Below are 23,631 nucleotides of genomic sequence, written 5' to 3' on the forward strand. Positions count from 1 at the left end.
ATCTACCCTCCACAAACACTGGACATAACCGGCAGACTGACTCTGCCACTGACGGGTCACACTTGGGTCCACTGACCCATAGGGGAAACTGTAACCCAGAGACCATCAAACCCAACCTCTCGACGGCCCTCAGAGCCATGAAAGAATGAGATGCACCAGGGTCCATTAAGGCATAAACATCTGAACAACCAATGATGAGATTACCTAACACCACGGTGTTTGATGCATTTGCCTCCTGCTGTGTCCTAGTGAAGATCCGTGCTGGAGCTGATGGACCTTCACCCCTGAAACCCGCTGAAGAAGAGGCTGCCCCTCTCCCTCGGCCTCTGCCACTGGCCTGAGTTGCAGCTGGAGCTGCTGGCTGAGCCATACTACCTGAAGCTGTCTGCTGGGACTGTGCCACAGAAGCTGCTCTAGGACACTCCCGTGCCATGTGTCCCTCCTGCCCACATCTGAAGCAGGCTGTCGTCCCAAACCGACATACTCCTTTGTGCGGCTTCCCACACTTCATACATACTGCATTGCCTGCACCTGAGCTCGAGCCACTTCCTAATCCCAGACCTGACTTTATCTTATTCCAGAACTTGTTCTTCTTTTGACTTTTTGGTGGTACTGCTCCACCTCTTACTACCTGAACTCAAAGAAGAAGGGTCTAACCTTCCCCCACCTATGGTCTTGGAACTAGAAGGCTGTGCCACTGACTGTTTAACTTTTCCCTCGATTATTGCATTAGCCTCCATTCTCCGAGCCATATCCACTATGGCATGGAAACTCTCCCTCTCTGCTGACTGGATCAAGGAGGAATACCTGGAATGAAGCCTCATGATATACCTCCTAGCCTTCTTCTGATCTGTGTCCAGATTTTGCCCGGCAAACGGCAACAGTTCCAAAAACCTATCAGTATACTCATCCACACTCATCTCCTCTGTCTGCCTCAACTGCTCAAATTCAATCATCTTCAACTCCCTTGAACTGTCAGGGAAAGCCCATCCTGCAAACTCATTGGCAAACTCTTCCCATGATAGGCTATCCAACCTCGGGTTCACATAGTTTTTAAACCACTCTCGGGCCTTCTTGCACTTCAGTGTGAACCCAACCATCTGAATGGCTCTACCGTCATCAGCTCCTATCTCATCTGTAATCATCTTGACCCTCCCAAGGTACTCAAACGGGTCATCACCTGTTTCATACTGGGGAGCACCCAGCTTCATGTAATCGGTCATCTTGACCTTGCTCCCTCCAGATGAGCTAGGCTTAGGTACTTGGGTTTCTAGGACAGTAGGTTCTGCTGGTGGAGGAGGAGGTGCAACATTCTCTGGGTTAGGGTTTGATGTACCCGGAAAGAAAGATGGGGGTGGGTACATAGGGTACTGCGGGTATGGTGGGTAGAAAGGTGGGTATGGCATGTAAGAAGGGTAAGGGTTAAAGCTGGGGTAATCCGATGTACCTCCCATCGAATACCTGGGATTCTGCGAAAAGGGTGGGTATTGGGGTGGCTGAACAAACCCCGAGGCCTGAGTGCCTCCTTGAGACTCTCCCATGCCCTCTTCAGACATGCTCACACCAAGACTGCCATCCCTCCTCTGATCCACATCCATATCATCCCCCACATCTTCTGACACTCCACCTTGAACTGTTCCCCTTCTGCTCACATCAAAAGACCTTCTAGGGTCCCTTGATGTTCTCTCCCTGCTAGACCTGCAGGACATTGCCCTAGGCAATGCTGAAGGACGGGCATCCATGCCCTCATCCTGAGGTGGTACTCCAGTCAATCGTGCAGATCGACGAGTTCCTCTCATCTCGCTTACTGAAAAACAGCACACAACACATAAAACATTAGCATTAAATGGTTCATGTGCAAACACATGAACCCGCATCATATACATCACATACATAGCATATCATCAATGCACATGCATAAAGTCATGGCATTTCACATCATCATTCAAGACAGGACTCTACATCCTATCCTAGTGGACATGATTTTCCTATTGTGCTTGACCTTCTAGAACATCTACGAGCCCGACACTCTCTAGGTCCGACCATGTGAACCTAGGGCTCTGATACCAATCTGCAACGACCCGGAAATCAGACCGCTACCGGCGCTAGGATCCAAATCGGCTTAAGGCCGCCAGGACCCGTAGCAAGCCTAACATACATCCTGTATACCTGTTTAATCCCATACATGATCAATATATACATAAAAATTTTGAACTTTCTCATTCATTTACCAAACTTAACCTGTGCATGCACAACACATAAGTATAGACATCAATCCCCACACTAGATTCCTCATCAAATGCTCCAATGGGGTAACATAACATACCTTAAGTTTGGTTTACATAAACATATATAAAACATTTTATAGATCATGTACAAAGGGATTAACCAACATACTAGGGTCAAGCACAACTCTAAACCTCATTAAACATCATTACATTACATTACTGTACTATACTTTACATTACATCATTTTCATGTCCACATCTAGCTATTACATAAAACATGACTTCTTATTCTTGCTGACCTCCTAATTCTATCCCACACCTGCAACCTGGGGGATTAAGGGAATAGGGTGAGCTACTAGAGCCCAATGAGCAGAATAGTAAAACATTTAAAACATATGCTATCATGGAATGCATCACATCACAGACAAATCACATTAAGGATGAACTTGTCATCAATAGCCCACTACACATTCCAATAGTGCTAGGGGCGTAGAATGGGCCTCACTGGTCTTTCTCTTACATTAACATAACATAACATTCCAATATGTCAGGGGCGTAGAATGGGCCTCACTGTTCTTTCTCTTACATAGTGCCAGGGGCGTAAAATGGGCCTCACTGGTCTTTCATACCGTATCATCGCTATCTCATATCATATCATATCATAGTGCGGGCTAAAGGATCATCTAACATTCATCCACATCAACAACATAATATGCAATGCAACATATTCGTGAATTCTAATGCAAGCACCCTAATATATCTCATGGTATTCATGATGCGTGAATTATGCTAAAACTTTTATTATTTACTTGAAATGTAAAGAGTCATTCTACTCACCTCTGGATAGCTCTGACAAGACACTGAAGCAGCTAACTCACTGCTGGGGTCCTCGATTCCTCGGGTCCGAACCTACACAGGTGGACTCAAATGAGGGACCAAACATACATGAACATGACTCTAAAATACTCCCTAACCCCCCCCCCCAAAACACCTTAAAACAATCATAGGAATCATGCAAAGGAAGGCTGAACAGGGCACTTTCGGCGGCAGGTTCGACGGCCGAAAGTCCCTCTAGAGCCAAAACTCAGCCATTTTCGGCAGCACCTTCGGTAGCCGAATCTCCCCTCCAGAGCCGAAAGTCCACTTTCGAGGGCAGAATTCGGCAGCCAAAGGCTAGCCTCCACAGGCAGGTTCGGCAGCCGAAAGTCCTTCGGCTGCCGAACCTGAGTTCTTCCAAAAGGCAGAACTCAGCCTCCACATGCACATTTTGTCTCCCAAACCATTCAAACATGCACTTACCTATTCTACAACATGCATACACAAGCAAATCAGCATTTAGGGGTCTCAAACTATCCTAAACCCCAACACAAACACAAAAGGCAACTCAAACAACATACATTACTCATAAACTCAACATTAACCCTAACATACAATCAACTAACTTACACATGCATTTCTACCCCATAAACTTCATAAAACTTGTTTAAAACATACAAGAAAGGTAAGATCTAGGCTTACCTCTTGAAGATCGAGAGGAAAGACGATCCTAACTTGGAGATGGGAGAAATCTAGCTCCTTGGACCTCCAAGCTCCAAAACTTACTCTAAGCTTCAAAAATCTTCAAAACCAAGTTAAAACTTGTTAAAACTTGAAGGATTTGAGGAAGAACATCAAAACCAACCATGGGAGAGCATGGACTCACCGTTGGCCGAAAATAGGGGAGAAAGCTCGCCCATTTTCGGCCATGGGTCCTTTTATAGGTGGCAAGCTAGGCCACCTTCGGAAGCCGAAGGCGACTCCAAAACGCATGCATGTTTGGCGGCCGAACATGAGCCACATTTGGAAGCCTAACGTGCCCCCCCTAAACTATCCCACATTCGGCGGCCGAACTTGAGGTTCGGCCGCCGAACCTGGAAATGCCTCCATGGTCTTTTTCATTCAAAACTCAATTTCTTTCTTACTTAAAATCTTAAAATACATTAAAACATCTTATGAAAATATGATTTTACCCTTCTAGAGGTTTTCGACATCCGAGATTCCACCAGACGGTAGGAATTCCGATACCGGAGTCTAGCCGGGTATTACACTGCCTGTGGAGGCAAGCCTTTGGCTGCCGAACCCTGTCCCCGAAAGTTGGACTTTCGGCTCTGGAGGGGAGTTTCGACCGTCGAAGGTGCCACCGAACATGCACGAGTTTCGGCTCTGGAACCACTTTCGGCCGCCGAAGGTGCTGCCGAAAGTGGCTGAGTTTCGACTCTTGAGGGACTTTCGGCCGTCGAACCTGCCGCCGAAAGTGCCCTGTTCAGCCTTCCTTTGCATGATTTCTATGATTGTTTTAAGGTGTTTTAGGGGGTTTTTGGGGAGATGTTTAGAGTCATGTTCATGTATGTTTGGTCCCTCATTTGAGTCCACCTGTGTAGATTCGGACCCGAGAAACCGAGGACCCCAGCAGTGAGATAGCTGCTACAGTGTCTTTTCAGAGCTAGCTTGAGGTGAGTAGAATGAATCTTTATGTTTCAAAACAAATAAATCAATTTGGAGCATGTTCATGCATCACGATTGCCATGAGATATATTAGGTTGTTTGCATTAGAATTCACGAATATGTTGCATTACATAATATGATGTTGTTGTGGATGAACATTGGATGATCCATTAGCCCTCGTATGAAATGATATGGTATGATATGATGATGATACGGTACGGAAGTCCAGGAAGACCCATTCTACGTCCCTGGCACCTTGAAATGTTATGATATGTTATGTAAGAGAAAGACCAGGACCCATTCCACGTTCTGGCACTATTGGAAATGTAAAGGGCTATTGGTGACAAGTTCATCTTTAATGTGAATTGTTTGTGATGTGATGCATTTCATGAAAGCATGAATTTTAATATAATGTTTTATTATTCTGCTCACTGGGCTCTAGTAGCTCACCCCATTCCCTTAACCCCCAGGTTTGCAGGTACGGGCTAGATCAGGAAGTCAGCAAGAGTAAAGAAGTCATGTTGTATGTAATAGTTAGATGTGGACATGTAATGTAAAGTATAGTAATGTAATGTAATGTAATGATGTATATTGAGGTTTAGAGTTGTGCTTGACCCTAGTATGTAAAGTTAATCCCTTTTTCACATGATCTATGAAATGTTTTAATGATGATTTATATAAACCAAGCTTAATGTATGATATGCTACCCCATTGGAGCATTTGATGAGGGCTCCAGTGTGGGGGTTTTATGTTTATGGTTATGTGTATGTACAGGTTAAGCTTGGTAAATGAAAGAAACAGTTTAAAATTTTTATGTATATGATTGATCATGTATGGGATTTAACAGGTGTACAGGATGTATGTTAGGCTTGCTACGGGTCCCGGCGGCCTTAAGCCTATCTGGATCCTAGCGCCGGTAGCGGTCTGATTTTCGGGTCGTTACAAAAACCCTGTCGATGCACTCACTAAGACTTTATCGGTTGACAAGTTCAAAAGGATGTTGATCTTGTTAAGGCTGGCTGAAGAAAGAAAAAGGTCAAATCGAAGAAGGGATGAGGATTCACATGAATTGAAGAAGTTCAAGCAAGGTAGAGAATTGTAGGACTGATGCTCGACTTCTTCAAAAGAGCATGGAACTTCTGGGTAAAAACAAAAAGAGAAATCAGACGACCAGTAGATGGCCTGGCAGATGATAAGACAAGGTGACGACCTATGACAAGGTGTGACGACCTATTGACGGGTTGTTTTACTGAAGGGCCGACCTGCCTAATGGAAGCAGGTCTGAGTAAGGTAGACCTGATGAGAGAAGGGCTAGAGTGCCCGAGATGCTCGCAGGGCTAGTGGAGCCTAGATACTCGTCAAGGCAGGCCTATTGTCTAATTGTCCAGAAGCTCGAATGCTCGGAAGCTTGCAAGGCAGAAAGGAAAGTTTGGAGGCTCGAAGATTCACTCAGGCTTGAGAACTCGGAAGCCCGGATGGCTAGAGGGCAAGAGCAGCCTAGAAGCCTGAGGACTCGTTAGGCAAGAGCAGTCCGAATGCAAAAATTTAGAATGCCCGAAAGGTCACACACATGGATCCCTCAAAGTGCTCGAAAGATCTGACATGCGAATTTTCTAAAGAAGTTGGAACGTCTGTGTAACAACCCGGAAACCGGACCGCTACCGGCGCTAGGATCTAAATCGGCTTAAGACCGCCGGGACACGTAACAAGCCTAACATACATCCTGTATACCTGATAAATCCCATACATGATCAACATATACATGAAATTGTAAACTTTTTCCTTCCTTTACCAAGCTTAACATGTGCATGCACATAATCATAAACATAAACCACACACTGGAGCCCTCATCAAATGCTCCAATGGGGTATCATAACATATATTAAGCTTGGTTAAACATGAACATCATAAAAACATTTTATAGATCATGTATCAAAGGGGATACCATACATATAGGGTCAAGCACAATTCTAATCCTCAATATCATTATTACATGACTATTCAATACTTTACAATTCATCATGTCCACATCTAACTATTACATAAACATAACTTTACTCTTCTTGACCTCCTGGCCTATCCCGTACCTGCATACTTGGGGGATTAGGGAAATGGGGTGAGCTACTAGAGCCCAGTGAGCATAATAATAAAACATTTAAAACATATGCTATAATGGAATGCATCACATCACAGACAAATCACATCAAGGATGGTTTTGTTACCAATAGTCCTCTACATATCCAATAGTGCCAGGGGCGTAGAATGGGCCTCGACCTGGTCTTTCTCTTAACATAACATACATAACATAACATTCCTATAATGCCAAGGGCGTAGAATGGGCCTCGACCTGGTCTTTCTCTTAACATAGTGCCAGGGGCGTAGAATGGGCCTCGACCTGGACTTCCATACTGTAACGACCCGAAAATCGGACCGCTACCGGCGCTAGGATCCAGATCGGCTTAAGGCCGCCGGGACCCGTAGCAAGCCTGACATGCAACCTGTAAACCTGTTTAATCCCATACATGATCAACAACATACATAAAAATTAAAACTTTTCTTTCATACATTCTCTCATACACCAAACTCAACCTGTGCATGCACTGAACATTTCCATAATCATAAACTTGACCCCTCTGTGGGATCTCATCAATGCCCCCAATGGGTGGCATAACAAGTGTTGAGTTGGCTAAACATAGTCATCAATAAACATTAAGATCATGTATCAAAAGGGATTACAATATACTATGGTCAAGCACACTTCTAACCTTATTATCGTTACATTTCATATCTAAATATCATTATACAATCTGTCATGTCCACATTCTAACTATTACATACATAAGACTTCATTACTCTTCTTGACTTCTCTGTCTAACCCGTACCTGCAAACCTGGGGAATTTGGGAGAGGGGTGAGCTACTAGAGCCCAGTGAGCAGAATAGTAAAGCATTTAAAACACATGCTATCATGAAATGCATCACATCACAACTAATCATATCAAGGATGAACTTGTCATCATTTAGCCCTCTACATAATCCAATCATGCCAGGGGCGTAGTGCAGGCCACACCTGGTCTTTCTCTTATACATAACATAACATATCATACATAATCCATGGTGCCGGGGGCGTAGTGCAGGCCACGTCCGGTCTTTCTCTTACATAGTGCCAGGGGCGTAGTGCAGGCCACATCTGGACTTCCATATCATATCATCATGTCATAACATATGAGGGCTAATGGATCATTCAACATTCATCCACATCAGCAACATATTATGCAATGCAACATATTCGTAATTTCTAATGCAAACAACCTAAAATATCACATGGCATCCGTGATGCATGAACATGCTCAAAACTGATTTATTTATTTAAAAGCATAAGAGTCATTCCACTCACCTCTGGCTAGCTCTGACACTGACTGAAGCAGCTGACTCACTGCTGAGGTCCTCGGTTCCTCGGGTCCGAACCTACACAGGTGGACTCAAATGAGGGACCAACATACTATAACATAACTCTAAAAACATCCCCCAAAAACCCTCTAAAACTCCTCAAAACATTCATGCAAAACATGCAAAGGAAGGCTGGACAGGGCACTTTCGGCGGCAGGTTCGGCGGCCGAAAGTCCCTCCAGAGCTGAAAGTCAGGCAGGTTCGGCGGCACCTTCGGCGGCCGAAACTCCCAGACAGAGGCGAAACTCATGCATGTTCGGCGGCACTTTCGGCGGCCGAAACTGCCAGACAGAGACGAAAGTCTCCTTTCGGGGGCAGGCTTCGGCTGCCGAACCTGGTTTCTGCCAAAGGGCAGAAACTTGGCTCCTTTTGCACATTTCGCCTCCAAACCTTCCAAACATGCATCAAACCTATTCTACAACACACAAACACAAGCATACATGTTCCTAGGGGCCATAAATCATCATAAACCCCATCTACAACACATCAAGCATCCACATTGTTCATGAGCATACATTTATACCCATAAACATAACTATAACCTAAACATGCATTCTACCCCCATAGATCTACTTAAAACTTACTTAAAACATACAATGAGCTTAAAATCGGCTCTTACCTCTTGAAGATCGAGAGAGAGACGACCTAAAACTCGGAGGTGGGAGAGATTGGGTTCTTGAACCTCCAAGCTCCAAAACTTTGCTCAAAAGCTCAAATCTTCAAAACAAAGTTAAAACAAATGAAAAACTTGAAAGATCTAGAGGAAAAACATCAAAGATAGGTGAGGGACGGCGAAGAGCTCACCTTGGCCGAAAATGGGGAAAAAGCTCGCCCGTTTTCGGCTAAGGGACCCTTTTATAGTGGCTATCCAGACCACGTTCGGGGGCCGAATGTGTCTCCGCATGCATGCCATGTTCGGCGGCCGAACTTGAGTTTCAACGGCCGAACCTGGGCTCCCCTCATTTATGCCTTCGGGGGCCTAAGGCTCACCCGAAATGCTTGCATGTTCGGCGGCCGAACTTTGAGTTTCGGCGGCCGAACCTGGGTTTTCCTCCAACGTTGTTTTCATGTAAAAACTCATTTCCTTTTCGCTTAAAACCATGAAAGACATTAAAACATTTTATGAAAACATGTTTCTACCCTACTAGAGGCTTCCGACATCCGAGATTCCACCGGACGGTAGGAATTCCGATACCGGAGTCTAGCCGGGTATTACATTCTCTCCCCCTTAAGAACATTCGTCCCCGAATGTTCCTCAACTAGCACATAGCATGGCATACAACATAACATACACATAAAACACATGAAACATATAAGAAACTAACCTTAGAAAAGATAAGGGTATTGCTGGAGCATGGACTCCCGTGTCTCCCAGGTGCACTCTTCCATATTGTGGTGGTTCCATAGGACTTTCACCATTGGGATTTCCTTGTTTCTTAGCTTTCTGATCTGGGTGTCTAAGATCCGTACTGGCTGTTCAACATAGGTGAGATCCTCTTGGACCTCCACATCAGGCTCACTAAGAACCTTGCTCGGATCTGACACAAATTTCCTCAACATTGAAACATGGAAAACCGGATGGATTCTTTCCATTGAAGTAGGTAAGTCCAGCTTGTACGACACATTCCCAATCTTTTGCAAGATCTCAAAGGGTCCGATGTATCGTGGGGCTAGTTTACCTTTCCTACCAAAGCGAACCACTCCTTTCATTGGAGACACCTTGAGCAATACCAGATCCCCCTCCTGAAACTCTACCTGCCTTCTGCGGACGTCTGCATAACTCTTCTGTCTGCTTGCAGCAGTCTTGATTCTCTCTCTGATTATGGATACCACCCTGCTGGTGATCTCTACTAGCTCAGGCCCTGCCACGGCCTTTTCTCCAACTTCCTCCCAGCAAACAGGTGACCTGCACTTCCTCCCATACAAAGCTTCATATGGAGCCATCCCGATGCTAGCATGATGGTTGTTATTGTAGGCAAACTCCACCAAGGGTAGATGCTGCCTCCAAGAACCGCCAAAGTCCAGCACACACATTCTAAGCATATCCTCGATAGTCTGGATGGTCCTTTCGGACTGTCCGTCCGTCTGGGGGTGGAAGGCAGTACTGAAATCCAATCTAGTACCCATGGCATTCTGCAGACTCCGCCAAAACCTGGAGGTGAACTGGGGCCCTCTATCTGACACTATTGAAATAGGAACCCCATGCAGCCTGACGATCTCATCAACATACACCTGCGCCAACTTGTCCACAGAGTAGCCACTCCTGACAGGGATGAAGTGAGCAGATTTGGTGAGTCTGTCCACAATCACCCATATGGAGTCCAATCTGTTGGACGTCGCCGGTAACCCCACTACGAAGTCCATAGCTATATTCTCCCATTTCCATTCTGAAATAGGTAGCGGGTTAAGCATTCCAGCCGGCTTCTGATGTTCCAGCTTCACCCTCTGACACACTTTGCAGGCTGACACAAACTGTGCCACTTCTTTCTTCATCGCTGGCCACCAATAAACTTTCTTCAAATCTTGATACATCTTGGTGGCTCCGGGGTGAACGTTGTATCTTGCATTATGAGCCTCTCTCATAATGTCTCCTTTTAGCCCTATGTCATCTGGTACACACAATCGACTCCCGTAGCGGAGGATCCCCTTACTGTCAAATCTGAACTCACTGTCCTTGCCTGACTGAACAGTCCTGGCAATCTTCACTAACTCTGGGTCCTCATGCTGTTTCTGAGCCACTTGCTCCAGAAACACAAGTGTCACTCTCATCTGGGCCACTAAAGCACCGGTACCAGACAACTCCAACTGTAGACCTTCATCAATGAGCTTGTAAAACTCCTTCACCACTGGTCTCCTCTCTGCCGTGATGTGGGATAGACTGCCTAGTGACTTCCGGCTTAGGGCGTTTGCCACGACATTCGCCTTACCCGGATGATACTGAATCTTGCAATCATAGTCACTCAGCAGCTCTTCCCATCTCCTCTGTCTCAAGTTCAAATATCTTTGACTCAGGATGTACTGCAGGCTTTTATAATCTGTGAAGATCTCACATTTTACCCCATAGAGGTAGTGCCTCCACATCTTGAGTGCAAAGATTACTGCTGCCATCTCAAGGTCATGTGTGGGGTAATTCAACTCATGCTTCTTCAGCTGCCTAGAATCATAACCAATTACCCTCTCATTCTGCATCAGTACACAACCCAGTCCCACACGGGACGCATCACAAAAGACTTTAAAGTCCTCATCACTAGATGGCAGAGCTAACACTGGTGCTGAAGTCAACCTTTTCTTAAGCTCTTCAAAACTCTCTTCGCACTGGTCGGTCCACAGAAACTTCTGATTCTTCCTGGTTAGTCTGGTCAGAGGAGCTGCTATTTTCGAGAAGTCCTGAACGAACCTCCTGTAGTAACCTGCCAAACCCAAGAAACTCCTGATCTTCGTCACTGAAGTGGGTCTAGGCCAGTTAGCCACAATTTCTGTCTTCTTGGGGTCCACCTCTATCCCATTCTCTGACACTACATGCCCCAAGAACGAAATGTTCCTCAGCCAGAACTCACACTTAGAGAACTTGGCATACAAGCCATGTTCCCTCAAGGTCTGCAGAACCAACCTCATATGATGGGCATGCTCCTCTGCATTCCGGGAATACACTAAGATATCATCTATGAAGACAATAACAAAGTGATCCAGGTATTGACTAAACACTCTGTTCATGAGGTCCATGAATGCTGCAGGGGCGTTAGTTAACCCGAACGGCATTACAAGGAACTCAAAATGCCCATATCTGGTCCTGAAAGCCGTCTTTGGCACATCCTCATCTCTGATCCTTAGCTGATGGTACCCAGATCTCAGATCTATTTTGGAGAAACAACCCGCTCCTGCTAGCTGGTCGAATAGATCGTCGATCCTTGGCAAGGGGTACTTGTTCTTGGTAGTGACTTTGTTCAACTGTCTGTAGTCGATACAAAGTCTAAGGGATCCATCCTTCTTTCTGACAAACAAGACTGGAGCACCCCAGGGTGAGGTACTCGGTCGGATGAAGCCCTTGTCTACCAGCTCTTGCAACTGTTCTTTCAATTCCTTCAACTCCGCTGGAGCCATCCTGTAGGGAGGGATAGAGATCGGTCGGGTTTCAGGCATCAATTCTATCTCGAACTCTATCTCCCTAGCAGGTGGTAAACCTGGCAACTCGTCTGGGAAGACGTCTAGAAACTCTCTAACCACTGGCACCGAGGCGGGCTCTCTAACCTGACTGCTAAGCTCTCTCACATGAGCCAAATACCCCTGACATCCCCTCCTAAGCAACCTACGAGCCTGAAGAGCCGATATCAGACCTCTAGGTGTACCCCTCCTGTTTCCTCTGAAGACAACCTCAGACCCATCCTGACCTCTGAACCTGACTACCTTGTCCCTGCAGTCCAAGGTAGCACCATGGGTAGATAACCAGTCCATCCCTAGAATGACGTCAAAATCTGTCAAGTCTAGAACCACAAGGTCGGCTGACAAGCATCTTCCCTCAACAAACACAGGACTACACTGGCAGACTAACTCTGCCACTGATGGATCACACTTGGGTCCACTGACCCAGAGAGGACACTCTAACTCAGAGATCATCAACCCTAACCTCTGGACGGCTCTCGGAGCAATAAAAGAATGAGATGCACCAGGGTCCATCAAGGCATACACATCTGAACAACCAATGACTAAGTTACCTGCCGCCACGGTGTTAGATGCGTCTGCCTCCTGCTGAGTCATCGTGAAGATCCGTGCTGGAGCTGATGGACCTTCACCTCTGAAACCCGCTGAAGAAGAGGCTGTCCCTCTCCCTCTACCTCTGCCACTGGCCTGAGTCATGGCTGGAGCTGCTGGCTGCGCTACACTGCCTGAAGCTGTCTGCTGGGACTGAGCCATCAGGACTGCTCTTGGACATTCTCGGGCCATATGCCCCTCCTGACCACATCTGAAACAAGCGTTCGTCCCAAACCGACATACTCCCTTGTGTGGCTTACCACACCTTGCACAAACTGCATTATCCGCACCAGAGCTTGAGCCACTCCCTAGTCCCAGACTGGACTTAACCTTGTTCCAAAACTTGTTCTTCTTAGACTTCCTGGGACCTCTGTCCCACTTCTTGCTTCCTGAAGCTGCTGCACTCATTGAAGAAGAGCCTGGGGTCTTAGAACCAGAAGGCTGTGCCACTGACTGTTTAACTGTCCCCTAGACGATGGCACTGGCCTCCATTTTCCGGGCCATATCCACTATGGCATGGAAGCTCTCCCTATCTGCTGACTGGATCAAGGAGGAATATCTGGAGTGGAGTTTCATGATATACCTCCTTGACCTTTTCTGGTCTGAATCAAGGTTTTGCCCTGCAAATGGCAACAACTCCAAGAACCTGTCTGTGAACTCCTCTACACCCATCTCATCAGTCTGCCTCAACTGCTCAAACTCTATCATCTTCAGCTCTCTTGAACTATCTGGGAAAGCCCATCCTGCAAACTCGTTTGCAAATTCCTCCCAAGACATGCTGTCCACTTTCGGGTTCACATAATTCTTGAACCACTCTCGTGCCTTCTTGCACTTAAGTGTGAACCCAGCCATCTGAATGGCTCTACTATCATCAGCCCCAATCTCATCTGTGATCACCTTGACCCTCTCAAGATACACAAACGGGTCATCCCCTTTTTCATACTGGGGAGCACCCAACTTCATGTAGTCGGTCATCTTGACCTTGCTCCCACTGGCTGAGCTAGGTCTAGAAGGTTGAGCAACTGGGGCTGCTGGTTCTGCTGGAGGAGGAGGAGGTGCAGCATCCCCTGGGGTAGGGTTTGCTGGATTTGGATAGTAGGGTGGGGGTGGATACATTGGGTATTGTGAATATGGTGGGTAGTAGGGTGGGTATGGCATCTGTGTGGGATAAGGGCTAAAGCTATGGTAATCCGATGTGCCTCCCATCGAATACTCAGGGTTTTGTGAGAAGGGTGGGTAGTAAGGTGGCTGAACAAATCCCGAGGCCTAAGTGCCTCCTTGGGATTCTCCCATTCCTTCTTCTGACATGCTAACTCCAAGACTGCCATCCCTCCTCTGCTCTACATCCATATCATCCCCTAAGTCCTCTGACGCTCCTCCCTGAACTGTTCCTCTGACTGATCTGCTTCTACCCAGATCCAAAGACCTTCTAGGGTCTCTTACTGCTCTTTCTCTGCTAGACCTACTAGACATTGCCCTAGGCAATGTAGGAGGACGGGCGCTCATGCCCTCATCCTCAAGTGGCACTCCAGTCAATCTTGCTGATCGACGAGTTCCTCTCATCCTGTTTTCTGAAAAACAGTTCACATCATAAGCAACATTAGCATCATATGGTTCATGTGGGCACACATGAACCCGCATCACATACATCACATATCATAGCATATCATTAATGCACATGCATATAATCATGGCATTTCACATCATCATGCAAGACAGGACTCCACATCCTATCCTAGTGGACATGATCTTCCTATTGTGCTTGACCTTCTATAACATCTATAAGCCCGACACTCTAGGTCCGACCATATGAACCTAGGGCTCTGATACAATTCTGTAACGACCCGAAAATCGAACCGCTACCGGCGCTAGGATCCAGATCGGCTTAAGGCCGCCGGGACCCGTAGCAAGCCTGACATGCAACCTGTAAACCTGTTTAATCCCATACATGATCAACAACATACATAAAAATTAAAACTTTTCTTTCATACATTCTCTCATACACCAAACTCAACCTGTGCATGCACTGAACATTTCCATAATCATAAACTTGACCCCTCTGTGGGATCTCATCAATGCCCCCAATGGGTGGCATAACAAGTGTTGAGTTGGCTAAACATAGTCATCAATAAACATTAAGATCATGTATCAAAAGGGATTACAATATACTATGGTCAAGCACACTTCTAACCTTATTATCGTTACATTTCATATCTAAACATCATTATACAATCTGTCATGTCCACATTCTAACTATTACATACATAAGACTTCATTACTCTTCTTGACTTCTCTGTCTAACCCGTACCTGCAAACCTGGGGAATTTGGGAGAGGGGTGAGCTACTAGAGCCCAGTGAGCAGAATAGTAAAGCATTTAAAACACATGCTATCATGAAATGCATCACATCACAACTAATCATATCAAGGATGAACTTGTCACCATTTAGCCCTCTACATAATCCAATCATGCCAGGGGCGTAGTGCAGGCCACACCTGGTATTTCTCTTATACATAACATAACATATCATACATAATCCATGGTGCCGGGGGCGTAGTGCAGGCCACGTCCGGTCTTTCTCTTACATAGTGCCAGGGGCTTAATGCAGGCCACATCTAGACTTCCATATCATATCATCATGTCATAACATATGAGGGCTAATGGATCATTCAACATTCATCCACATCAGCAACATATTATGCAATGCAACATATTCGTGATTTCTAATGCAAACAACCTAAAATATCACATGGCATCCGTGATGCATGAACATGCTCAAAACTGATTTATTTATTTAAAAGCATAAGAGTCATTCCATTCACCTCTGGCTAGCTCTGACACTGACTGAAGCAGCTGACTCACTGCTGAGGTCCTCGGTTCCTCGGGTCCGAACCTACACAGGTGGACTCAAATGAGGGACCAACATACTATAACATAACTCTAAAAACATCCCCCAAAAACCCTCTAAAACTCCTCAAAACATTCATGCAAAACATGCAAAGGAAGGCTGGACAGGGCACTTTCGGCGGCAGGTTCGGCGGCCGAAAGTCCCTCCAGAGCCGAAAGTCAGGCAGGTTCGGCGGCACCTTCGGCGGCCGAAACTCCCAGACAGAGGCGAAACTCATGCATGTTCAGCGGCACTTTCGGCGGCCGAAACTGCCAGACAGAGACGAAAGTCTCCTTTCGGGGGCAGGCTTCGGCAGCCGAAAGGCGTGCCTCCCCAGCCATGTTCGGCGGCCGAAAGTCCTTCGGCTGCCGAACCTGGTTTCTGCCAAAGGGCACAAACTTGGCTCCTTTTGCACATTTCGCCTCCAAACCTTCCAAACATGCATCAAACCTATTCTACAACACACAAACACAAGCATACATGTTCCTAGGGGCCATAAATCATCATAAACCCCATCTACAACACATCAAGCATCCACATTATTCATGAGCATACATTTATACCCATAAACATAACTATAACCTAAACATGCATTCTACCCCCATAGATCTACTTAAAACTTACTTAAAACATACAATGAGCTTAAGATCAGCTCTTACCTCTTGAAGATCGAGAGAGAGACGACCTAAAACTCGGAGGTGGGAGAGATTGGGTTCTTGAACCTCCAAGCTCCAAAACTTTGCTCAAAAGCTCAAATCTTCAAAACAAAGTTAAAACAAATGAAAAACTTGAAAGATCTAGAGGAAAAACATCAAAGATCGGTGAGGGACGGCGGAGAGCTCACCTTGGCCGAAAATGGGGAAAAAGCTCGCCCGTTTTCGGCTAAGGGACCCTTTTATAGTGGCTGTCCAGGCCACGTTCGGGGGCCGAATGTGCCTCCGCATGCATGCCATGTTCGGCGGCCGAACTTGAGGTTCGGCGGCCGAACCTGGGCTCCTCTCATTTATGCCTTCGGGGGCCTAAGGCTCACCCGAAATGCATGCATGTTCGGCGGCTGAACTTTGAGTTTCGGCGGCCGAACCTGGGTTTTCCTCCAACGTTGTTTTCATGTAAAAACTCATTTCCTTTTCGCTTAAAACCATGAAAAACATTAAAACATTTTATGAAAACATGTTTCTACCCTACTAGAGGCTTCCGACATCCGAGATTCCACCGGACGGTAGGAATTCCGATACCGGAGTCTGGCCGGGTATTACACATACCATACCATATCATATCATATCACATCATATCATACGAGGACTAAAGGATCATCCAACACCCATCCACATCATCATCAGATTATGCAATGCAACATATTCGTGAATTCTAATGCAAACAACCTAATATATCTCATGGCATTCGTGATGCATGAACATGCTCTAAAACTGATTTATTTACTTTGAAATATAAAGAGTTATTCTACTCACCTCAGGCTAGCTTTGAAAAGACTCGGAAGCAGCTAACTCACTGCTGGGGTCCTCGGTTTTTCGGGTCCGAACCTACACAGGTGGACTCAAATGAGGGACCAAACATACAAGAACATGACTCTAAAGAATTCTCCAAAAACCCCCTAAAACACCTTAAAACATTTCATAAAAACATGATTTTACCCTTCTAGAGGTTTCCGACATCCGAGATCCCACCGGACGGTAGGAATTCTGATACCGGAGTCTAGCCGGGTATTACAGTCTGAGAGGATTAAAAGGAATAATAACATTTTGTTTTCTCGCCTCCATTTAAAAGAATTGAGGAGTTTTTCAGTCTTTTACATTAGAAGCCAAGGTAGTTGAGTTTGTTATTTAATGAGTAGACATCCCTCTGTTTTGTGTGTGAAAAGTGCAGAAAAAGTGTGAGAAAGTGTGTGAAAGATGTGCAAAGAGAAAAGCACTGTGATTATTATTTTTCTCTGCCATTGTTGATTTATAATCGAGTTTATACTCATGTGTGGTTGTTCTCTCTGTAATTCTTCGTGAATAAGAATTTCCTCATTCGAGACGTAGCACGATCCATAAAGATCGATTCAAACTCATAAAACTCTTTGTATTTTTTCTTTTTTTCTTTATTTTCTTATTTTTTTTATTTTCTATTACGTCGCTTACTGAAGATCAGAGTTACGGTATTAAAGTAACTATAATTATATTGAAATTCAAGGATTAAAATGTATTTTATCCTAAAATTTAAAAGGGAATAACAAATTTGTAAATAAAGTTTAAACGTCATTTTTGATACTCGTAGTAGAGTTTACAACTAATAATGGCAAACTAATAAATAAAGTGGTGAATTTGTAATTGTATAATATAAGGAGTGGTTTACGAGCATAAATATTTCTTTCTTAAAATATGTGAAACATCAAGGAGCTATACTCTTAAAACTTATCTTAAGCGGCCTGTAAGTATTTGGGCTTGTCAGGGTACAAAATTAAAAGGAATAAAATTTCCAGTTGAATAAGGACTTGCAAAATGGTAAGGATTTGATGACTTTTTTTTTTGTCTAAAGATTGGTGATTTCACCTAAACAAAATTCAGGAATTACAAGTTTAAAATAAAAAGGTTCTATGGCTCAAGCTCAATAAAATATATATATATATATATATACAAGGCCCACAACCCAATAAGAGAAACCTTAGAGATAAGAGAAGAAGTAAAGCTCAGAGGTATTGTTGCCGCCAGACCATCTCTGCCACTATAGAATACTATCATCCTCTATAACTATTACTGAAAAAAAGGCCAATCGAAGAATAAGGCAATCAGAGGAGAAGATACACTGTTGCTTCAACAAAACCTAAAACTTCTTGAAAAAGCCATAAACTTAAAAAAAGATCACCCCGCCATCATCCTTTGCATCCAAGCTAAACATGAAGCACAGAAAGAAGAAGATCCACTTAAAATCAACATATCTAAGATATCCAGCAGGGATGGGCACATGCAGATCTAGATTTATTTATAGAGAGAAAGATTGCAACAACCGAAGAAGGAAAGAAACCAAGGAACCACATGTTGAGAGGGTAGTGGCCAGCGCTTCTACTACCGATTTGTGTTTCTTGAGATTATAGGAAAAAACTGTTTTTATTTTCTTACCTCTTGTGTAGTAAGTTACAAAGTTTATATAGTACATGATATGAACAATTAGACCTTTGATTGAGCCCTCAATTATGTCCTAGAATCGTGCTATGCTAAATATGGTAAGATTTGATCACTGACTGATTTACAATCATGACAGAGGATCACTGATTGATTTACAATCATGGCAGAGGATTCTTTCCAACAACTGATTGATTTACAATCATGGCAGAGGATTCTTTCCAACACTCCCCCTCAAGTTGGTTCATGTGGATCTAGCATACCCAACTTGCCCAAAACCTCATGGAATATTCGTCCAGCTACTGCTTTGGTTAGGATGTCCGCCCATTGATCCTCTGATCGAACAAATGGTAAAGATATCAGACCACTGTCCAACTTTTCTTTGATGAAATGTCGGTCTATTTCAATATGTTTTGTTCGATCATGCTGAACTGGATTTTCAGAAATGCTTATTGCCGCCTTGTTGTCACAACGGAGTTCAGCTGCATCCTTTGATGGGAATCCAAGCTCAAACATCAACTTTCTGATCCATAGGAGTTCTGCCAGTCCTTTTGCTATTCCCCTAAATTCTGCTTCAGCACTTGACAGTGCCACCACCTTCTGTTTCTTACTTTTCCACGTTACCAAATTTCCTTCGACAAAGGTAAAGTATCCTGAAGTAGATCGTCTGTCAGAGAGATCTCCTGTAACACCCCGGAAACCGGTACCTTTCGGAGGCAACCTTAGGCAGCCGAAACTACCTCCTCAAGGGATTCGGCCGCCGAACCTCTTGTGGAGTAGAGTTAGTGCTTGGCAGGCTTGTTCATGCACAAAGCTGAGTTCTGGATGAACTCAGGTTCGGCCGCCGAAGGAAAGATTCGGCCCCCGAACCCCTTGAGGAGGTAGTTTCGGCTGCCTAAGGTTGCCTCCGAAAGAATGGACTTTCGGATCTGTCATGCACATTCGGCCGCCGAAGGTGCCGCCGAACATGCATGAGTTTCGGCTCATGCATATATTCATGGCATATCACATCATCCTCAAAACAAAACTTAACTTTCTTATCCTAGTGGACATGAGTTTACTTATTGTGCTTGCCTTCCTAGAACATCTAAACCAACCTCTTTCCGATGTGGGATATCTCCAATCCTTGAACAAAAATGCTCAACACACCGTACTTAGGAGGCCCTATGCTCTGATACCATCTGTAACACCCCGGAAACCGGTACCTCTCTGTAACGGCCCAAAGTGCTCGGCACTAGGATCCAGATCGGCTTAAGGCCGCCTAGACCCGTAGTAAGCCTGCTATGAACTCTGTGCACCTGATAAAATCCCATACATGATCCAACTCGACTACTCATTTTTCATTAAAATTACCAGACTTAACCTTTTAAAATTGTACTGTAGGTCCCATCATATGAACCCAAAGCTCAGATATACTAATCTGAACTAGCCCTTAGAGCTATCTGTAATACACCAGTGATACTCTACCAAGTAACCTCCATGCACTATGCACTGTGTCATAGAACCCACTCTGTAAGGGTCAGCATATCATAAGTTAACTTGGCTACCTTAGAGTCACAGGAATCAAACCTGGTCTTCTCTATTGGCCTCTCTATGGATCACAGGAATTAAACCTGGTCTTTCCTCTGCACTGGTCTTGGGTCAAAGGAATTATTCCCTGTCTTCCCTCACAGTTATACTTCACTGGGTTTTCGAAACACAACATCTATTAAGTCTAGCTTGACTCATTTCTCATTAAGAAACATAAAACAGGATACATGTATACACTAGGGATTAAAACATACTGTAGGCAAAGCACACACTAAACCATAAGCACATTAACTGACTATCTTTTACATCTGTAACAAATATCTCTTTAATTTACATCATGTCCACACTAAACTATTACACAAGCATACTGGAGCCAACACTCTGATGCTTCTGACTTCCCAGCTAACCCTGTACCTACAAAACTGGGATAAAGGGAATGGGATGAGCTTCTAAAGCCCAGTGAGTAGAAACACTGAAAATAGTTCATAAAATACACTCTGTCATGAAATGCGTCACAACACAAACATTCCACACCTTGGATTAGACATGACCTCAAAACTCCCTCGACGGGCTATTGATGTCGCCTTGGTCCAATCCTCATTATCAATGTATAATGCAATGCACCACCTTCGTGATTCTAATGCAATCACCCTAGTATATACCATAGCATACATGATGCATGAACTATGCTGAAAAGCATTCTGTTTCTTTAATAAAAAGATTAAGTTTAGTTCTACTCACCTCTGCTCCTCAAGCAGGAACCTGACTGACTCTGCAACTGCTAATCCTGACGACCTCCCTGAACTGTCGGGTCCAATCCTACACAAATGGACTCGAATGAGGTGTCAAACATACTCTTATTAACTCTTACACAATCCCCTATAATCCCCTCTGAACCTTTGAAAACAATCACCTAAATCATGCAAAAGAAGGCTGGACAGAACACATTCGGCGGCAGGTTCGGCGGCCGAATGCCCTGTCCAGAGCCGAAACTCATGCATGTTCGGCGGCACCTTCGGCGGCCGAATGTGCATGACAGATCCGAAAGTCCATTCTTTCGGAGGTAACCTTAGGCAGCCGAAACTACCTCCTCAAGGGGTTCGGCGGCCGAATCTTCCCTTCGGCGGCCGAACCTGAGTTCATCCAGAACTCAGCTTTGTGCATGAACAAGCCTGCCAAGCACTAACTCTACTCCACAAGAGGTTCGGCGGCCGAATCTTCACTTCGGCGGCCGAAGCTGGGTTCTCCAGAAGGTAGAACCTTGCTTCCTCTCATGCTCAACTTCTCCAACACCCTCTAACATGCATAACTCCAATCCTCAACTTACATATACACAGGTATATGAACAAAAGGGTCCAAAACTACCTAAGCATGCAACTCTACATAAACTCCCATAACCTCGTTAAAAAGCTGTTAAAAATCATTAAAACAAACTTAAAGACTTCCCTTACCTCCTGAAACTAAAAGAGGAACAACTTGAACTCAGCAAATCCCCTTCACAAGCTTCAAACCACCAAAACCTCTCTTTTCTCTCAAACCCTTCAAAACTCTTTGAAACACAACCAAACCTTTTGCATGGGCTGATAAAAGCTTGCAGATGAGTCAAGGGAGACGTGGCCTAACCTCTGGTCATGATCTGGAGGTGAACACCTGGCCAAACCACGGACTGAGGAGTGTGCACAACTAACCGACCACCTCAGCTTCGGCTGTCGAAACTGCATGCAAAACCATGCAACTTTCAGGGGCCGAACTTAACCTTCGGGGGCCGAACATGACAGAAACTCCTTTGGCTAATTCTCCACAAAACTCAACTCTTTTCTAGTTCAATCCTTAAAAATACTTAAAACAATCATCCTTAAAAAAATCTTTTAGAAAACCTTCACTCTACCCTTCTAGAAACCTCTGACATCCTTGAATTCCACCGGACGATAGGAATTCCGATGCCTGATTTAGCCGGGTATTACATCTCCTGCCCAACTTGCGTCCGTATATCCACTGATACTGAAATGACCATTCTTTTTGAACAACATGCCCATCCCAGCTGTTCCTTTCAAATATCGAACGATTCTTAATGCTGCCTCCATATGGTCTTGTTTTGGATCATGCATGAACTGACTTACCAAACTCACAGCATATGCCACGTCTGGTCTGGTGTGTGATAAATAAATCAGTTTTCCTACCAGTCTCTGGTACCTCCCCCTGTCTGTGGGTCCTTCTTTTGAGTCCTTGCTCAACTCGTGATTGACCATTACCGGAGTATCGACTGGTTTGCAATCTATCATTCCTGTTTCAGTTAACAGATCAAGAATGTACTTTCTCTGTGATATTAGAATTCCCTGGTTTGATCTGAGAACTTCGATTCCAAGAAAATATTTTAGCATCCCCAGGTCTTTCATCTCAAATTCTTGGAATAAGTTGTCCCTCAGTTGTTTGATTTCGTCCACATCATCTCCAGTTATAATCATGTCATCCACGTATATAATCAAACACGTGATCTTCCTTCCTTGCCTCTTCAAGAATAGAGTGTGATCGGAGTTACTCTGTCGATATCCATTTTTCTTCATTGCTTGAGTAAATCTCCCAAACCATGCTCTGGGTGACTGTTTCAACCCATACAAGGCTCGCCTCAATCGACACACTTCTCCCTTTCTATATCCACTCATGAACCCTGGTGGAGCATCCATGTATACTTCCTCCTCCAGATCACCATGTAAGAAAGCATTTTTCACATCAAATTGGTGAAGTGGCCAGTCTAGGTTTGCAGCTAGAGAGAATAGGACCCGTATTGTATCAATTTTTGCTACTGGAGAGAATATTTCAGAATAGTCAACTCCATAAGTCTGAGTATATCCTTTTGCTACAAGTCTAGCTTTATATCTGTCCACCGTTCCGTCTGACTTATACTTTATGGTAAACACCCATTTGCATCCCACTGGTCGTTTTCCCTTGGGTAGCCAGCATTTTTCCCAGGTCTTGTTTTTCTCCAGGGCATCCATCTCGGTCTCCATCGCCTCAACCCATCTTTTGTCCTTCTGGGCCTCTGTGGCATCCTTTGGTATCCATTCTAAGCAAATGTTTTTCTGTAGGTTGACCAACTGAGGTGATAGTCTTTCTCCTCTAGTAACATTTGCCACAGGGTATCTGGACCTGGCTGCCTCGAATTCTGGATCATATCTCCTGGGTG

The sequence above is a fragment of the Manihot esculenta genome, chromosome 11, assembly GCF_001659605.2.
Source record: "Manihot esculenta cultivar AM560-2 chromosome 11, M.esculenta_v8, whole genome shotgun sequence".
Classification (NCBI taxonomy): Eukaryota; Viridiplantae; Streptophyta; class Magnoliopsida; order Malpighiales; family Euphorbiaceae; genus Manihot; species Manihot esculenta.